The sequence below is a fragment of the Crotalus tigris genome, unplaced genomic scaffold (genome assembly GCF_016545835.1).
Source record: "Crotalus tigris isolate CLP2741 ecotype Arizona unplaced genomic scaffold, ASM1654583v1 scf7180000020368.463427, whole genome shotgun sequence".
NCBI classification, from domain to species: Eukaryota; Metazoa; Chordata; class Lepidosauria; order Squamata; family Viperidae; genus Crotalus; species Crotalus tigris.
The window spans coordinates 79,797-99,975 of record NW_024097992.1 but is presented as its reverse complement, the minus strand read 5'-3'; the positions used below and the strand labels follow the sequence as shown (position 1 = coordinate 99,975).

The following is a 20,179-nucleotide window of genomic DNA, read 5'->3' as shown; positions in this document are numbered from 1 at the left end:
GTTTGCAGAGCTCCAGAGAAATGTTCTTAAAATACCTAAATTTCTGTTATAACAATTTAGGCAGTTATGATGAGACATTCTTCACTTCTTCAGCACTGTCCTGTTGTGGCTTTGTTTGCAATTCCAAAGATTTTTTTTTATTAGATATAGGTTTTGTGGTTATTTGCGTCTGTTGTTTTGCCATGTTTCACTTGGCAATCCAAAGAGAAAGAATTGGCAGTTATCTAGCCTTTTTTGATCAGTGACTAAAGCCAGAATTGAATATAAATGAAAACACCTTCATATAATAAGGACTATATAATTCCTAGGTCCATGTATGATGGATTCAGATTTCCCTTGCCACTTTCTAGATAAACTATAAGACATGCCTGGCCAGACCCTAATCGAATTGTCAATTCAGGCTGATTTTCCTAAGATCCAGTCTTATTCTAAACTGATATTGTAGGAATCTCCTGAAATATTGCTGATCAAGTCACCCAGTGCATTGATAGGTCATTTTAATTTTTTTGTCTTTGGTAGCTATCTTTCCCACATTAAAAAAAAAAAAAAACTCCTTTCTTTGGGTGAATTTAATTGTTATTCCATAGGTATTGGAACATCTGTATATAACTGCATATGAATAATAACTATATACAAACCTTTGTAAAAAGATGTTTAAGTGTGTGTACCATGTATAGGAGGTGTCAGCTTCTGTTTACTTAGTGCTTCATTGAAATATTCAATTCAACCAGGTGTGCCTACATTTTGCATACAACTATTTTTTTTTCTTAAATTATTTCAGGCAACATAAGTTGCTTGTAGATGTGCCAAGTTTCAATTGCTCTTGAAAAGAAGACTAACCTAGATTATTCTTGGGGATGAACTCAGCATTACTTTCCCACAATTCATGTCAACAATCATTCTGGTTTCAAAAGTGTTTCACCAATAATATCTGGAGATGTCAATCTTACTTATTATTCAAAAATCCCAGCTGTTTTATCACATTGCTCTTCACATCCATCATAAAGACATTGTATTTTAGCTCATAACAAATTTTACCTTTGTGGTTTTCTTTTTCTTCCTACCATGAACTATTCATGCCACAATGGCTAAAGAAGTGGTATACTCTTTTATCTATACACACTGATAAGTAGAGATCAGGATGCAAGAACAGATTACTTAAATTAGGATAATGCTTTAATAAAGGATGATTTTAATCATGTAAAGTGAAGTTTGCAATCCCAGTCTTTGTTTGCCTTGCTTTGAATGAGGCAGTTATTTCTAATTGCATAAATTAGCACATTGTACATTATTCATTGAATACTGTGCTGGATAGGCAATTAGAACAGGTAGAAGACAAACATAATAACTTTTATTTCCCAGAGGTTTTGATTTTCTACAAAGACAAAAATTTGATAGCTTTAGTTATAAACTGGTAAACTAGAATTAGAGACCCAGAATGAGAAGTTAAGGCATTAGGCTAGAAACGGAAAGTCACCCAACTGGGTGACTTTGAATCAGTCATTCTTTCTCAGTCCCAGGAAGAAACCAATGGCAAACAACTTCAAAATCTTGCCAAGAAGACTGCATGGACTTGTCCAGGCAGTCACCAGTAGTCAACACTGACTCAAACACACAAAAACAAGAACCATTCCTAGAATTAATTTTGACCCTAAAGCACTAAAGATGTATCTAGGTAGAACTGATTTTCAAGCAAAGGTGTTTGAGGTTTAAGGTCTGCCTCAAGATTTTCTTTGCAGAGCCACTTGCTGATCCTGACATTAGATGAGAATGTTCCCCAGCATCATTTTTCCCCCCTTCAGTGTGTCTCATATATTTGAACAACTTCACAACTTTTACACTCCCATTTTACTATTGGAGTTTTGTATATGGATCATTAAACTAAACATCTTGCCTAATTTGTCAAATGTAAGTATGTTTAAAAGGTTCCTTCATTCTCATGAAAATATGCATAATTTCTACTTCCTAACCAAGACAAAAAACTTGTAAAATACAATTGTGACCTGACATTCAGACTGCAATTTTCTTCTTCTTTTTATTGTTGTTTTTCTGGAATTTGAAATGCAGATTACACACCCACTCACATACACAAGAAAGAAGTGGATTAGACTAATTGGGACAATGAATGAGTTTGGAATGGTTTCTACAAAAGAAGCAACCCCCCAAAAAACTCATGGATTCTTTTTCTATTTTTAGTAAGAACATTGTAGATTAAAAAACTGGTTGGACAATAATCCCCAGGAATTATTAGGATTTGAGATTCAGTTCTAAAGTCTACAAGAGGAGATTGAGAAGGAGAAGAAGAAACAATACATCATCTTAAAAGTTCCACCATGTTTCTTAAAAATAAAAATAAAACCATTCAGGGATGTTTGTATGACTAAGCATAAAGATGGACTTGGAGAAGACTTTCTGTTTCATTGTTCCAATACATCTATGTCTATATATTTATATTTATATCTATATATTAAGAACATGCTTCATAAGCAAAGGTATTCTTGCTACCAATGAAAGGTTTCTGGTTAAATATGCTTGGCTATCCATTTTGATTCTAATTAAACCTTAATAACAAAATAGTGCCATGGTCAGATAAAACTTGGAAGAAATTTAAATGTGCCAATCCAAAACACTAACATAATTTGCAATAATGGCAAATATCTGTAGTGTAGGATGAGGGTGAAGGTCTGTTCTCCGAGCTTGTGGGTTGATTTCCAAATGTTTTGTTACCAGGCTAGGCTAGGTAACATTTTCAGCAAAGTTTAGGGGATGTCAGTGTTCTTTTGTTTATAAGGGTGTGTCAAGTCTTGTGATGGGTCAGGTGTGAGTCATCAGTGAGAGGCTTGTGATGGGGAGGTTACATCAGGACAGGGGCATTGGGAGGTGAACCTGGGGGGGGAAGGGGCTTGTGTGGGTTGGCTGAAGGTCAGTGCTGTGACAGCACAGCCGACCAGAGATAGCACCAACCCTCAACCAACCTATGCAAGACCCCTCCCCCCACCAGCAGTTCACCTCCCAATGACCCTGAGCTGATGTAACCTCTCCATCACAAGCCCCATCACAAGACCCTCACTTGACACACTCATACCTGAAGCCCTTATAAACAGAAAAGCACTGACACTGACATCCCCTAAACTCTGCTGAAGATGTTACCTAGCCTGGTAATGAAACATTTGGAAACCAACCCAAAAGCTTAGAGAACGAACCTTCATCCTCAACTAACATAATTTTCAATTCATAATATGATTCAGTCTGGAAAGTTTCCAACATCAACTCAAATTGAGAAGTGACAAATATATTTTATATAAATAATCTATAAATTTGCAGATAAGAAGGGGTTCTCTTGAAAATGATTATGCCTGATTTCTCACAGAGGAACCGTATTTGTTTTTTTTCTTAGCCTAGCTATTTGATTCAACAAAGGGAGAATCAAGGAACTTGTGCAATACTGCTATTCATGTCCTAATCAGTTTATTGACTCTTTTGCTAAGGGTCAAAATCACTATGTTCTTTAACTGAAATTCAAAACTGCTTGTGAAACAAGTCTTTGGTTATTTTATTTTTTTCAAAAGGATGGGCATTCTGCTAAGTGGCACCAAGATCCACCCAGTTTTTAATAGAAACATAGGATTGGGAGGGACCATTATAGCCACAGTTTTTTTTTTGTGTGTGTGTGTGAATCCGTGTTAAAGGAAAAAGAAGTTGTATGTATGCTTGAAGATGCACTGAACAGAATCCCACTGTCTCACTATGGAATTGGTTCAAGGCTTTTATTTGAATTCTTCCTAATAGAATAGAATAACAGAGTTGGAAGGGACCAATCCCCTGCTCAGACAGGAAACCCTACACCATTTCAGTAAAATGGTTGTCCAATCTCTTGTTAAAAACTTCCAGTGTTGGAGCATTCACAACTTCTGGAGACAGGTTGTTCCACTGATTAATTGTTCTAACTGTCAGGAAATTTCTCCTTAGTTCTGGGTTGCTTCTCTCTTTGATTATCCATTGCCTCTTGTCCTGCCTTCAGATGCTTTGGAGAATAGCTTGACTCCCTCTTCTTTGTGGCAACCCCTGAGATATTTGAACACTGCTATCATGTCACCCCTAGTCCTTCTCTTCATTAATGCTTCATCATCTTACTTATTACTGTTCTCTTTGTCTCTCAAGCTGAGTCCATATTTACAAAGCTTAGCTTTGTTCTTTTGCTCCCACCATCTTGCAGTTTGGAATGTCACTGTAATTTGATAGTACCTGTGAAACAGAGTATTTGTTTCATTAAGGTTGTTCACTGATACTAGGAGCTTGATCAGAAAGGGACAAAGAGTGGATCCCCAGTTCATGTTGGTAAGGACCTTAAGGAAGCCATGAATTTTGATTGATTCCCCTCCCAATCAATAAAAAAAACTTTATTTCATACTAGGAGTAGAGATGTGAGATTGAACATATTAAATTGCTTGTCTTCCATTGGACAAAATGAGAATCTTAGACACTGCATTGAAGTTTTCCAAGGGCTTGACCCAGACACCTAAGCATTACTTAATGTCCCTTCCTGACTTCCGTGTCCTAATTTCCTTGCTTCCTTCCATTGGTTCAATTTTCTTTCAAATTAAAATTGCTTAATAATTTGATGTCTTGCATGAAGCAAACCAGGAGAGAAATCCTTTTAACAATTTACATCTTCAGAGCACTTCCATTCTCATAGTAAATATATTCCCAAAGACCCAGAGCTCTGAGGACAAGGGCTTCCATCTCTACAGGAATTAATTTTGAAAACATCAGAATGAATACCATTTTTTCTTTTACCTTTCAAAGCCTAGCCATGAGGCTGGTGGAAAACCTTCAGGGAAATCACTGCATATAGAAAGGTAATGCCCTTTGGGGAGAACATTAATATAACAGAGGACTGATTGTGATATTAAGTCTACCTTAAATGAAGAGCTATATAATTATTTAACTAAAATATCTAAACACTGCTGGTGTTTTCTTGTAAAAAAAATCATTTAGTGAAATGACCCAGACCAATCATTTTCAATTCAAACATTTTGTCTGAATATATATATAGGTTGCTAAGAAAGAATAAAAAGAGAACTGGTATAGCTATTTCGAGTTCCGTTAACTCTCTTCAGCCAGACTTACTCTTCTGAGATTCAAACCTGGGCTTATCTGCATGTTAGGCAGTTGTTATAACCTCTAAGCCACAGGCTCTCTCTCACTCTGTTAGCTATCAGGAGAGAGACAGGGGGAGGAGGAAAAAAAAAAGATTTCTTTCTCCCATATTTGGGCTGACAGGGTGTACATTCAAGGTAAATATATATATATATATATATATATATATATATATATATATATATATATATATATATATTCTTCTGTGTTTTCTCCTTTTTAAAGGATCAATTGTTCAACACCCTCTACTTTGTGAGGAAAAAAAAACAAGAGGAAAAGAAGGAAAATAATTCACAATAATAGCTGTTTTTTTTTTTCAATTAAGAGGTATAATTGCTCCTAAAGTGCATTTACAGTCTCCAAGGAAGCATAATAGACTTTCCCATTATCCACAGCTCAGTGACATCTATAAATATGTTAAGGACCATTTGTTGAAAAAAAAAACCCTGCTCTTAAAGTTGTGTGTTTGGGATAGTTAAAAGGGATAAAATATAGGCATCAAAAAAAAAAAAAAAAGAAAGAAAGAAAAGAAAAGAACTCAAGGAAAGGAAGATGAGGATTTTTTTCCCCAATGGTGCAAAGTCTTGCTCAGGGTTGGAGGCAAAGAGGAGTATCTAGTAGCCATAATGTAACATCTTTGTGAAGTGTTAGGAAAACAAATGTGAGATTAGATAAGCTATCATTACTCCAGTTATTAAATTCTACATACAAATATTGGGACTACTTCAAAGAGTTATTGGGCTAGAATGGACTTTAAGGAGAACATGGTTGGTGGATAGGTAGAGACTATAAATTTGCATTGAATGTGTGAATCATTTTCTGAATATGCTTCTCTCTCTCTCTCCTTTACTAATAATCTTTTCCTATGCCTTCTTTTTGCATGATTTTATTGTGTCATTTTTAGGCCATTGTGGGTGACCCTTCTCAGAAGACAATGTCCTTATACTGTTTTTATCAGCTCCTCAGGCAGCCTGTCCTCATTGCCTGAATTGCAAAGGTCATATCATGATTTAATTTAAAAAACAACAACAACAACAATGGCTATATATAACCAATGGCTATTTTTTTTTTCATTCCTTTCAAATGTTATGTTCTTAATCTGTATTGAAAGGCCCTATTCTGAAAAAAAAAAATAACTTGAAAGCTTTATCAGAGGGATAATGGCAACATTTGGGCTATATTTCTCTTGCAGCTTGTAGACTGTGATCACAGAAATACATCATTTGTATATGTAATGGATGCAATCATCACAAAGCATATAGCCAGTAATGAACACCGCTGGTGAAGCACAGATCAAAAGGATGATGGATATGCCAAAGTGTGAAGTGTGAATAGAACCAACTGTCTTAGATAAAGTAAAAGCATTCCTAGATTTGAACTGAACTTCTGAAAACTTCATGAATATCAAGCAGTAAATGTAGGGATGTTTTTCATTTTCTATGCCTTAATAATGCAGAGAACCATGGTAGATGTTGCAGTATTTTGTGAGCCAACTAGACAATTCTCTTGATACAAATAAATACAAACATAAGAAGAGCTTTGGTATAAGACCCTTCTGTGTTCAGTGGCAAACAGATGCTTATGTATACAAGAGAGCCATGAATCCTCACTAACTGATACACACTGCTTCTGATGTTGCAGGTGAAATACTATTATCACAGCTACTAGCCATTGATAGCTTTATTATCCATGAATTTGTCTAATGCAGCTATATAACTTGTTTTTTCGTAATTAGTTATAGGCACAGAGCAGATGGGGAAGATGCAGAACATAAAGAAAGAAGGGTTACCTATTCCCTTCACAGCATGAAAAGAATATGTTCATACACAGTAAGGCAGGGGTAGGTGACCTTGGCTCTTTTATGATTCGTGGACTTCAACTCCCAGAATTCCTGAGCCAGCCATTCTGGGAGTTGAAGTCCACGAGTCATAAAAGAGCCAAGGTTGCCTACCCCTGCCATCAGGCTAGAAAGTTAAACTACTTTGTTTCAGTTTATGTCATTTTGGACCTGATATTTCAGCCAGGCCATGTTTCCCCAGTGACCTCTACTTGTCCTATTAGATCAGGCATGCACAGGATCCCATCTACAAAAGTGTGTCATCTGGCAGGGCCCAGGAAGAGAATCTTTTCTACCATGGCACCTGCCCTCTGGGTCATCATTGCTTGTTCTGATTCTGTTGGCCTTTGTTGAAGCATGGAAAATTTGGGTTTGCCATCAATTCAGGTGTCCTGATAGTATGAATGAGCTATTTTTTGGTCATGGTGATGTTAAGTGAGTATTCTCAGCCTCTATTTGTTTCATGTTACTTTTATTGTTTTTAATTTTGGATGGTTTTGACTCTGTATTTTAATTTGGTATATATAGTCTAGTGAAAAGAAGGACTAGGGGGAGACAAGATAGCAATGTTCCAATATTTGAGGGGCTGTCATAAAGAAGAGGAAGTCAATTTATTTTCCAAACAACCAGAAGGCAAGACAAGAAACAATGGATGGAAACTAATCAAGAAGAGAAGCAACCTAGAACTAAGGATAAATTTCCTAACAGTGAGAACAATTAACCAGGGGAATGGCTTGCCTTCAGAAGTTGTGGGTGTTCCATCAATGGAGGCATTTAAGAAGAGACTGGACAGCCAGTTGTCTGGAATGATATAGATATATAACCCCCTTGAGCAACAGAGCAACAGAATAACAGAATTGGAAGGGACCTTGCAGGTCTTCTAGTTCAACCCCCTGCTCAGGCAGGAATCATTTCAGACAAATTGCTGTCCAATCTCTTCTTAAAAACTTCCAGTGTTGGAGTATTCACAACTTCTCGAGGCAAGTTGTTCCACTGATTAATTGTTTTAACTGTCAGGAAATTTCTCCTTAGTTTTAGATTGCTTCATTCCTTGATTAGTTTCCATCTATTGCTTCTTGCTCTTTCTTCAGGTGCTTTGTAGACTAGGTTGACTCCCTCTTCTTTGTAACAACCCCAGAGATATTTGAACACTGCTATCATGTCACCCCTAGTCCTTCTTTTCATTAAACTAGAGTATTCTGTTAATTTTGATTTCACCTGTTGGCCAACAGTTGAAAACAAAATTAACAGAATACTCTAGTTTAATGACAAGAATTCAGGCATGAAAAAGAGGAAATATTCAGCGAAATTGAAAAAATATTTATAGTTAATTCTGTGGTGGCAAAGCAAAGAAATTTACCAAGAGATGTGGTAATTTATTTTGGGAAAAGATCCCTGCGCAAGCTTTTTACAATAAGAGGTTTCAGATTGCTTCACAAGATGTTATAATTTTAAAGGAGATCCCATCTAAAATTTTAAGAAGAAGAAAGGAGTTTGCTTTTTTAGCAGATGAACTTAAAAAGAGGCAAATGTTGTTCAGATGGGATGTCCCGACTGAAATGGTGGTGAATTATGCGCGGACACGTTATAGACTTAATACTGTTTTCAAAGCAAAAGAGTTTTATACTTCGGTCCTGGGGGTATGTTCATCGCCACCTATCATGTTTAAAGTTTTGGAAGAGAAGAAGGCAGAATTGCAGTCTGAAGAGCCTATATTGATGAAAATTGGGAAATTTCAGACTGAGGGGCCTCAACAAGTTGAGATGAAGGAGCAGAGGATAACTCGTGTAACACATAAACGCAAAGAAAAGGAGCAACAGAAGAAGGAGGTTAAGGAAGCTTCACAAGTATTTGTTTCTGAGTCTGTGAGAGAAGCAAGATCTATCAACTTTTGGGAGCAAACTTCAAGGGCAGATTTCCAAGCACTTCTCTCGAGGTTTTTGGATAAGAGAGATCGATAAAGAATGTATAGATTGTTTTCAGGTTATTGACAGATTACAGTTCATTGTGGATGGAATTGGTTATTGGTAAAGAGGAGAGAAGATTATGGAGATCAAATGAAAATTTTAGATAAGAAGTTTAAGTTTAGTAATTTAAGGAGTATTCAAAAGAATATTTTGTTTTAATGGTATAACTAATGTTTATATGTTTATTTTTGTGTTTGATGATAAAGAAAGAGGGATAGATTAGATCTTATATAATATAAGTATGATATTATGGAGATTGAATGAAAATTTTAGATAGGTAGTGCATGTTTAGATATTTAAGGAGCATTTAAAGGAATATTTTGTTTTAAATATGTATAAGTGAATTTCAATGATACAAGTAATGTTTATATGTCTGTTTTTGAGGGTGTTTATAAAGAAAGTTGGATAAACTTTAAATAATATAAGTATGACATTAGAAAATGTTTAGTTTTTTGAATAATATACACTTAAAGCTTATAAAATTTTAAGGGTGGTTTAATTTTCTTATTAAATTTTTTTGGGGTTTTTCTTTTCTTTTTTCTTTTTTCTTCTTTTAATTTTTATTTTTTATTTTTTTTAGTCTAATATTGGTGTTAGAGTATTTTATAATTTGTCTAATGATTGTAATCATAATTTTTTCTGCTTTTTATATATTGGTCTTAAAGTATTTTATAATTTGTTTAATTATTGTAATTAATTGTTTATGGTTTACATGTGTTTAAAATTTTTTCTTTTAAGTTTTAACTAAGCCTGTATTCAGCTCTGGGAAGGTTGGGGGAGGGTTGGGGTGGGTTGGGAGGGTTTGGGGAGGGGAATCTTTTTTTTTTGTAAAATTTAAAAATTTTCAATAAAAAAAAAGAATTCAGGCATATGAGGTCTGTGGTTGTAAAAATAAAGTAAAATAAAAATATAATAAAAATAATAAAATAAAAGTATAACTTATAAGAATAAAATAAAATAAAATACAGTATAAAATTAAATATTGATATCACTTGGTATTTGATTAAGCTGGAAGAAAGAAAAGAATATCTTCCTACCCTGTCCTTCTAGTAAGATTTGTTCTCCACTGTTTAAATAAAAAAAAAAATGTAGCTGCTTACTAGTGTTCAAGGAAATGTGTTAATCCGATTCAGTGATCCTAGTTGTTCCACCCTTTATTTAGTAAAATTGCTGACACACTTTATTCATATTGTTAATTATGTTCTTCAAAAAATTACAGTATGCAAATTTTTCCCCACCCCTCCTTCCCTCCCTCTATCACTCCTCCCCTCCTTCATGCTCCTACTTCCAAGCTGTCTTGTTGAACATTTAATCATTTTAAAACCACACAACATTATATGTTCTTCTATCTAGAATTATGTTTAATTCATTCATTACTTCCTTTCACCTTGAGGCAAATTCAACCTCAAACCAGTTATATATACACTCCAATATAATAAACAATTACAACAACAGCATAGTAATAGTAACAACAACAACAACAATAATAATAATAATAGGCCCCTTGGGTGCATTCCCAAAACAATTGGAGCACCACTTGAACACCATTGGCATTGACAAATTCGCCATTAGTCAATTGCAAAAGGCGGCCTTACAGGAACTGCTTCTATCCTGCGACAATATCTGTAATACCATCAAACATCCACATCTGCCTACCCCAGGTCCTTGGTAAGGACTCAATAGGTAGACAAAATGCCAAATCCAGTCTGAACATCTGGCTGCCTGTGCGATGATCAACAACAACAACAACAACAACAACAACAACAATAATAATAATAAAATGCATCATGTGCTACATTGAAAAACAACATAGATCATTTGTATTTACCAAGAAAAAATAGTGGTCGTGGCTTGTTGCAAATGAAGCAGAGTGGAAGATTTAGTCAAAGTGGAAATGATTACATAAAAGCAAGCAAAGTGAGGGTATTCATAAATGCCTGCTAGGAAAACATTTTTGGATGTGACAGAATCAAAAGCAACATGCAACACTGAAGACTTACATTGGCAAATGTGTGGCTTTGGTTTCCAAGTTAAATAAGTTCAGTGTAGAGTGGTTTTTTTGAATATGTGGGAGTAATGATGACAGAAATTACCATAATAGAGGAGCTATAGTTTATTAGCTATAGTAAAATCTTTAAAGTATAATAATGATTATTTAAGATGCAGACATAACTTAGCAGCTCTGCATTCATGTTGCCAAGCATTCAGATGGATGTAAGGAATTCTAAGTTGGGCTTCTCATTCAATGTATATTGAATTATAGAATTGTAGGGCTGAAGAAAACAATTCACAATTGTCATGCATCCTGATAATAACCATTCCCAACTGTTCTAAACATGAGAACCCTTGAGAATAATTGAATTGGTCCAACTCTCAATATGGATTATAAAATTTGTAGATCCATTTCAAAATTCATCTCAGCACAACCATTTGGTGAAAAATATTAGAATCTGAAAAGGCAGTTTGATTCACTTTACAAAGAGAAGTTGGGTGGATCAATTCTTAAGAATTATAAGTTCTTGTTGCTGTCATGGGAGTGTTAACCAAAAGTAGAATCTGTAATTCAAGAAGAAGATAGAGGGCTCCAGTGCTTTTTTTTGTAAAAAAAAAAAAAAAAAAGGTGCCGGAACTCACACACATCATACAACCCACCTTGCCTACAAGGTTCCATCCAAAAAAGGTGCCGGAACTCCGTTCTGGGTGTTCTATGACAAAAAAAAGCCCTGGAGGGCTCTATCATGGTTTGATTCAGAATGTTGATAGAGAAAATAGGTTCTGATAAGATCCTTTGCCTTCTGCAGGCATAATCCAGATCAAATTAATGTTCAAGAATTATTATAGCAGATAAATGTAGTGGGGAAAAAGGAAACAGTAATGGTCTCTTAATTTGACTCTGCTCTGGAGAGTTGTAATTTAATTTGAATTAAGTATCCTTCACATTCCAGTTAGGAAATGATATCAGCATGCTTTTGAACTATACATCCAAGATGGGCTAAAACCCCAAACCTGCTTTTAAAAGGGATCATTGCAGTGGAAGTCTCATTTGGGCATCAGTAACTTGTGCAAAAATTATATCTCTGGATAAGCCCATTAAAATGGGACAAGCTCCAAGCCATACTACAAATAAATAAATGAAACTTACTTTTTTTTTAATTTTCATAAGTTAATAGCTTTAGTTATTTAAATTCATTTAATGAATTTAATGACTTCATAGATTTAATATTTATAATTTTATGCTTTATTCATTTCAAATTTCTATGATATTTTATCTTGTGTGACAGGTACTGATTGAATTAAAGTAATTCCCTCTCCTGTTGATATTATGCCTATGGTACTAGTTTCTGAATATATTTATGAGGTTAAGATAGATATTTGCAAAAAGAAAGTCCTACATCCAATAGTGTTCTTAACTTAACCAATTAACTTAACCACTTGGAATACTGCATCCAGTTTTGGTCACCATGATGTAAAAAAGATGTTGAGACTCTAGAAAGAGTACAGAGAAGAGCAACAAAGATGATTAGGGTGGAGGCTAAAACTTATAAGGAACGGTTGCTGGAATTGGATATGTCTGGTTTAATGAAGAGAAGGACGAGGGGGAACATGATAGCAGTGTTCCAATATCTCAGGGGCTGCCACAAAGAAGAGGGAGTCAAGGAACCAGAAGACAAGACAAGAAACAATTGATGGAAACTAAGAACTTAGAACTAAGGAGAAACTTCCTGACAGTTAGAACAATTAACCAGTGGAACGACCTGCCTCCAGAAGCGGTGAATGCTCCAACACTGGAAGTTTTTAAGAAGAGAATGGATAGACATTTGTCAGAAATGGTATAGGGTTTCCTGCCTGAGCAGGGGGTTGGACTAGATGACCTCCAAGGTCCCTTCCAACTTTATTATTATTATTATTATTATTATTATTATTATTGTTGTTGTTGTTGTTGTTGTTGTTAGTAAACTACCAAGTCTGATCATTCTTGCAATACCTAATCACATAACTGAATCAAAAATCATTCATTGGGGAAACACAAAGTCCACACATACTTCCTTTAGGAAGTGCTTAGTAACCCATAAATCCTTCAGTCAGGAGAAGACTAACAAGCCATAACTAATCCCTTGTTCAATAATAATGGATATGATTTGATCACTGGAGTAAATCAGTATTTGGGAAGCATATTTTGTGCTGGTAGACTTTGGAGTGAGTTACGCCAAGGCTGGAGCTGGCCTTGATATCTTATCCTGTTTGGAGAACATTGACATTTGGATGGCATAAAATAGATTAACATTGAACCCAAGCAAAACAGAACTGCTGTTTGTATATTAAATCATAATCCTCTTGAGAGAGGTTTGCTTTTTAAGCTGCTGTTTCTCCCCAGTCCTTTTTTTCCAGAATATTAGGTATGCAAAACAGGCCAACTAGCTAGATTAGGTATTTTCATAATACAACTAACTGTGTTACTTAGTTTAACCCCTGTACATCCTTGAATCCTTTTAAGATGAATTCAGTTACCTGAATGCTTGCTAACTGACTGGATCAACTGACTGTTTTGGTTTTCCCATACCATATTATCCCTTGACTTACCCAAATACATTTAAAAATGCAAACTAATAAATAGCATAAAAGTTAAAGATACAAATCATGGGTGAAGGGAGATTAAAAACATTTATCCCAACAATGGATACCTCTAAGAAAATCTCTGATTGCCTGGGAATCCTAGGCCTGATAACACAGCCAAGTCTTGAGGGCTTTTTGGAATATCAAACAGGAAAGAGCTGATCTAATTTTGGGTGGAAGAATGTTCTGTGAAGTATGTACCATGGCAGAGAAGGCACATTTTCTGAGACCCACCAAATGTAGGTCCCTATCTGAGGGTATCTGCAGTTTGCCTATTCTGCCAATTTTCTAACAGTGGGAGCAATCAAACTATGAAATAAGCTCACCTTCAGAAATTGTAGGTGCTCCATTACTGGAGGCTTTCAAAAAGGGACTGGACAACCATTTGTCTGAAATAGCATAGGGTCTCCTGCTTGAGCAGGAGGTTGGACTAAAAGACTTCCAAGGTCTCTTCCAACTACTCTATTCTATTCTATTCTATTCTATTCTATTCTATTCTATTCTATTCTATTCTACTCTACTCTACTCTACTCTACTCTATTCTATTCCATTCCATTCCATTCCTTTCCTTTTCATTCCATTCTAGAAGGCTGATATAACCATATATTTAATTACTAATATTTAGACACACATCATATCATTTTCTAATAATTTCTGCCTAAATTCCTTGTTGGAGCTGTTCAAGTTGATGTTGCTATTTTAGCATATGTGTGTTCAAACATGCTTCGGATAAACAAATGTCCATCATCATACAAAAAATAAAAATAAATAAAATACAAAAATAATAATTTAAAACAATAATAAATAAATTAAAAACAAACAGACTCAAAGGGAGACTCGATGGACTACTAGGTCTTTTTCTGCCATCATTTTCCTATGTTTCTATGTGATGATTATCCACCTATTAGAAGAGGATGAGAAGCAGATAACAGCAGAGGTCAGATTGCTGTAATTGAATGTACATCTACAAAATATAAGCTACTAATCTGATATTTCTCTGAAACCTTGTTTTATTTTTAACCACATTGAAAAGACTTGCAGAGAGAAGTTGTTCTATCCTGCCAGTCTCTTAATTCTTTGGGAGAAATGCAGAGCCATCAAACAGGATCGGAAATATTCATTAATAAAACTTTATGAAAAACATAGTTTTTATTCAAAGTTAGTTTCTTCTGGGGTCTTGCTGGCAGGGGAAATTAATGGAGATCTGTCATTGGCAGCACTGAGTACAAAATCCAAACAAGAATCATGTACAATTCAAGTGACAAGCTTTACTGAATAATTTCCATATATCTGCTAAGAAATGTTAGCTGGAAAAAAAACAACCGAGTAACATGGCATGCATTATTTAAATTGCAATGTAAAACAGTTCTTCTTCTTTCTTTTTTTTTGTCCTGTTGGGTTTTTTTAATTATTATTTTTGCTCAGTAAATTGTATGTCATTTTTTTCCCACCATGAATAATGCAAGTATGATTCAAATAGGATTATTTTCTTTCTACTGACTACACATAAGCGGTTAATTCAGAATGAGGGTGGGATGAGCATGAGGATGAGGAGGATAATGATGATGAGTGAAATTTTATTGCTGCTGCACAAGATCCAGATTACATTTCATTACACAATGCAAATACCTTCAACAGCCTAAGGTGGAAATTATATTGCCATTGTTATAATCCAGGACATGTTTTCATTTTGCTGAGGCTTGTTATATTGCATGGCTCAAAACTATATATATAGTTTTGATTATTTGGAATATATATATATATATATATATATATATATATATATATATATATATATATTCCAAATAACCAAAAACACATGAGCACCAGGAATATTATAAAACTATAAAAGTTTAATACAATAAATCACCTAGCTTTTGTTGGCAGCTGCCGACATCGTCCGGGTACAATGTTAGTCAATGGGAGAGTTTATTTATAGGTGAAGCGCTGCTTGCACCCGGCTTCTAGATCTCGTTACCGGTCCCAATTGGCCAAGCCATGCTCTAGCCGTAACTTCCGTATCAATGACTGTGCTTTTCTTGCATCTTCTGCCTGCGTGTGTATTATTATGCATTCTCCCCTCATTTGGTCCTAAGTTGGGGGAGTTTCCCCCCCCTTTTTTTGGTTAGTCAGGAGTTCCGCATCCCTCAGCTGCCCTCTTTTCTCGCACTATCCTGCCTTTTTTGCCTATATACAACTCAAGGCAATGAACATACCTAATACTCCTTCACCCTCCCATTTTTCCCACAACAAATAAACTTTTACTGACTTTCAGAGCTATACTTGGGGAATTGCTTTCCTATTTCCCTGCATGAGAAGCATATGTTATTACATGAGATGATGGAACACCTTGGATTATAAACTCTTACTTGATAAACAATTTCTACAACAAACCATCTTTTGAGATAAGTTGGACTGAGTGAGAATGACTGACCCAAGGTCACCCAATCTGTTTTTCATTGCTAAGGAGGGACTAGAACTCACAGTCTCCTGTTTTTAGGTCAGCCCTTAACCACTACAGTAAATGTTAGGAAAAAAGAAAAAAGAAACCTGCTGAATTAATTAAACACTTTGATCCACAAATGCTTACATTTTCACATTGCTAAAAAGAATAAAACCATTTTTAAAAAGTGTAGGGGTGGCGCTTAGTGTCCATGTAAAGTTTTATTGTAAACTGCCCAGAGTCTGACAGACTGACAGAAAATTGAAACAAGAAACGTGGGTATTTTTTCTTTTAATTAAAGAAGGTCATCGTAAAAATGTGGCTCACACAGCAATTTGAATTTATTTATTTGTTTTCTTTTTATTAACATTTCTTCCTTTTTCTTTTCTTTTTTTTTTAATGTTGCACTTTTCAACTGGGAAGGCTTTGAAAGCTATAGGGTTTGTGTCCTCAGATTTAGGTTATTAAAATGTTCAATACAAAAGAAAAAGGGGGTGGAACTGAAACAAGAAAATCCAGTTTCAAGTTTAATTGTTTATATAATTGTTCATCCTGGCAAGTATTAATAGAATTGAGATCTGCATGTCACGCTACTAAAATACCTGATTCTCAAGCTTGACCTCAAATAGGAATAACAATTCTTTGTTTATTTACATTTAAGGTATAATGTGTTCAGTAGATCTACTTCTAGGTAAGTAATTCTTTAAAAGAAAAAAAAAAGTTCTGCCTCGTATAGTTCTCTTTCTCTGCCTTTTCCAATCACTTTTTTTAAAGTCACCCTAATTCTATATAACGAAATATTTTTGAAAACTGTTTTAAAATAAGGCTGTTTTCCAGAATTCAGATTGCTGGACATTTTGTACATTTTGTACAAATATTGCCCCCATTTTGTGACATAGATCAGCATAGATATTCAAGAAGGAAAGAACATGCAAATTAGAATATAGATAGCACTCAAATAAAGGTTGGTTTCCAAATATAGCCATATTTATAAAATAGAACTGCAAAATGCAATGGGAATTGTGTTAGTCATACCTCGCATTTTCAGTGATTCTAAGCCACACGCAAATGCTGGATTGATCTGAAACCATGCTCTTTGCAGACATATTCAAGTTCCATCAGTTTAATATAGCTGAGCTAGCTTTTTCTTTTCTTTTTCTTTTTTTTTTTCAAAAAAAAATGTGATTATTGTTTATTTTTAATTTTTAAAGTTTTTTTTTTTTTTAATTTAGAATGCCCTTTTATCTAAGCACAGTACAAGGCCTATTTCTCCCTTCAACTCTGAGGTAGACTGAATTGACAGAGAAAGACTGGTGCAAAACTTTTAAGTTTAATTTAAGGGGTAAAAGAAGCTACTTTCCTAGTCCAGTGCTTTAATCAATACTCCATACCTGTTTTCAGCTCAGCTGCTGCTCCAGATGACGTTCTCAAGCTTAGATGCGACATCTTCCCTGGAGTGGCAAAATGGATGGCTTCCCCTTATTTGTCCTGCGTTGGTTCCTCAGATTCATTCCCCTCTCTCTGGACATCAAGGCACCTTTGTACTTGAAGGACATTTCTCTATCTTTCCAGACAGTCCAGTGGATGGCTGCTGCTTCTTCATCCAGTGACTTTCCTATTTGCCCATTTCACTCACTGCAAAATAAGCAGAAAAGGGCTCCACTAATTGTAGGGACAATGGAGACTTAAGTTTGGTACTCCCTATTGGGCAGCTGGGAAAAGCACTGGCCAATTCTTGAGGATCCATAGCAACCAGAAAAGACAACCCTTGAATGAGTTCCTCTGTGAAGGCAGGGTAATGAAAATGGTGGCTCTACACAAATGACCTGGATCGGGAGCCAATTTATAAAATCTTCCAAATGGAAATAGGCTGTGTATATGTTCTTAAAGTATAGAAGGGCTGCCTCTCTGATCCATTTGCTTTTCCTTGAAGTAATATTATTTTAGGATTTGTTTGCATATATTCCTCCAACGTTGATTTGCTGTTGTCAAATTAATGTTTGCAATAAATAGTAAAAATGAAATGATCTGAGAACCAGTCATAATTGAATAATTAAAGCTTCAAAAATGAAAATGTAGTGTTTAAAAACACAAGGGTCTATGAATGTTTATATATCCATGTATGTGTATGTAAAATATGTATGAGTGATTAAATATAAGTATGCATGTGTCTGCATATATGTACGTGTGTGTGTGTGCTTGTGTATGTGTGCTTGTGTGTGTTTTCTTCATTTTTCCCATAGTGAGAAGAACTCTGTGAAGTAGCTTGAGCTGATGGGAGAACTGAATTTGTGTCTTTCTTCTAGTCCAACCCTTTAACTCCTCTACCATATTCGCTCTCTCTTTTATAGCTCAATTAAATTATCTAAGACACAATGGCTACTACACTGCATCTGCTTCCACTGTTCATACTATATATTTTGCAAAAGGATTTTTTTAAATGTTGTAGTGGTGCAACATTGGTTTAACATTTCAGCTACATTTTGTTGTTGTTACTGAACTTTAATATATACAGAAAGCCATATTGAAACACTCATGAGTGCCTGTTGTATTTAATTCCAGTTTATTAAGTCTATAACTACAGGGCGTTAAATAAGACTTAAACTGTGGAAAATAAGAAACAATCAGCTTAGTTTTTAGTAAAACAAAGTATTTACATTAAGTGGGGAATATCCTTCAGGTTCTAGGCCCGTAAATTTAAGCTACCATAGCAAAAAGAGCTACATACTAGGCAAATCACAGCAGCCTAATCATATAATTACAGTTAGAAAATAAAAATACCATTTGATTATCAGAATTTTGCTGTTGGCATTTAGTATCTTAAAGATACTAAGTATAAGTAACTATGAGACTGGCTGAAACTTGATGCTAGTGGGATTTGATGCAATCTGTCATGAATCACTCTCACTATTATATTTTGAAATGTTTGGGCTATGAAAATCTGGCATATTTTTATAGAGAAAGCTCTAATGGTGTGAAAGGTGGGGGAAAGAGGAGAAGACAATGGCCAGCAGCAAGGTGGATGGACTCATTGGAAGACCTGAAGGACCAAGTTAGGGACATATCATATGAAGAAAATCTTTGTGGTTGCCAGAAGTTGAAAATTACTTAATGTCACATAATCATTCAATCAATCTATCTTCTGAAGAAGATCTCAGAAACTATGATGATTTCAGGGTCATTATCAGGATGTTGCAAGTATGTCAAAAAATAATCAAGACGTCATCCTTGATCCATCTCAACCTCTTTGTTATTTGTGTTGCACATGGAACTCATGTAAAAAGATGCTACCATCTTGACTTTTTAAACAACCTCTTCCCTTACAGATTCCCTTGATTGGCTCACCTGTCAACTCTAAAATAATCTTCCTAAACCCAGTCTCTTTATTTTCCAGAATAATATATTCTATTGTAATTTATTCTCTCAAGTAGGATAGAGGGTGATGGGACAATGTGTATGGAATAAGTCACTGAGTATAAATTTCCACTGGTTATCTATAAATGTGTTTATATACGGTATATACCATGGAGAGCTAGTGATAATATATATTTCTTGTACACATTTTCATATGGATTTCCATGGATTTCAGTGTGTTGTACAGGATGCTAGAGACACATAGACACAAGACCAATACTTAATTAAAGGTATGATTAAATTCATGAGCGTAAGAACAGAAGCTCTGTTGAAAGCTCCTGGACCTAGGCCTTCAACAATTAATATTTGAGAAATGAAAGTAACACTTTCATGGCAGCACCCTTCAGATTACACAATTAGCCCAAAGATAGAGATGGGACATTTACAGAAGGAATGACAGATTTTTTTAAAGGTAAGTAAAAGAAGACACAGAGAAAATTGAGTTCCTCTGACCTCTGACATTCTTGAGAATGTATAGATAGCTTGGATGCACTGATCATTTTGATTATGATCAATTTGGAAGGGAAGTCTTTTGCTTTCTGTTGTGATTATTGTAATTTTTACTTTTTTCCTTCTCTGATCTATGATTGGTTTAACTATTTTTTTATGGCTTTGCTTCCATTTTTTCCCAGCAATAGTTTCCCTTTATCATTTAAAACCTTGATATTAAATGAATATTTGGATTCAATATATCTCTTGATATGCTAAGGAGTAGACATTTTAACAGTGTTGTGTTTTCCTGTA

The 20,179-nt window shown here is 35.0% G+C and overlaps 1 protein-coding gene and 1 long non-coding RNA gene across 2 annotated transcripts in view; one reads left to right on the top strand and one right to left on the bottom strand.

The window, feature by feature from the left end:
- The window catches only part of SLITRK6 (SLIT and NTRK like family member 6), a 39,826-nt gene extending 22,298 nt beyond the window's left edge, over positions 1–17,528 (bottom strand). The window contains exon 1 of the mRNA XM_039366799.1: positions 17,413–17,528. The gene's annotated coding sequence lies outside the window, so the exon portion shown is untranslated. The remainder of the gene's footprint in view (positions 1–17,412) is intronic.
- On the top strand, positions 15,807–18,045 carry LOC120318756. The gene is made up of 2 exons (XR_005559580.1): positions 15,807–16,712; positions 17,423–18,045. It is a non-coding gene; the product is annotated as an uncharacterized LOC120318756 (long non-coding RNA).
- The last annotated feature ends 2,134 nt before the right edge of the window (positions 18,046–20,179 follow it).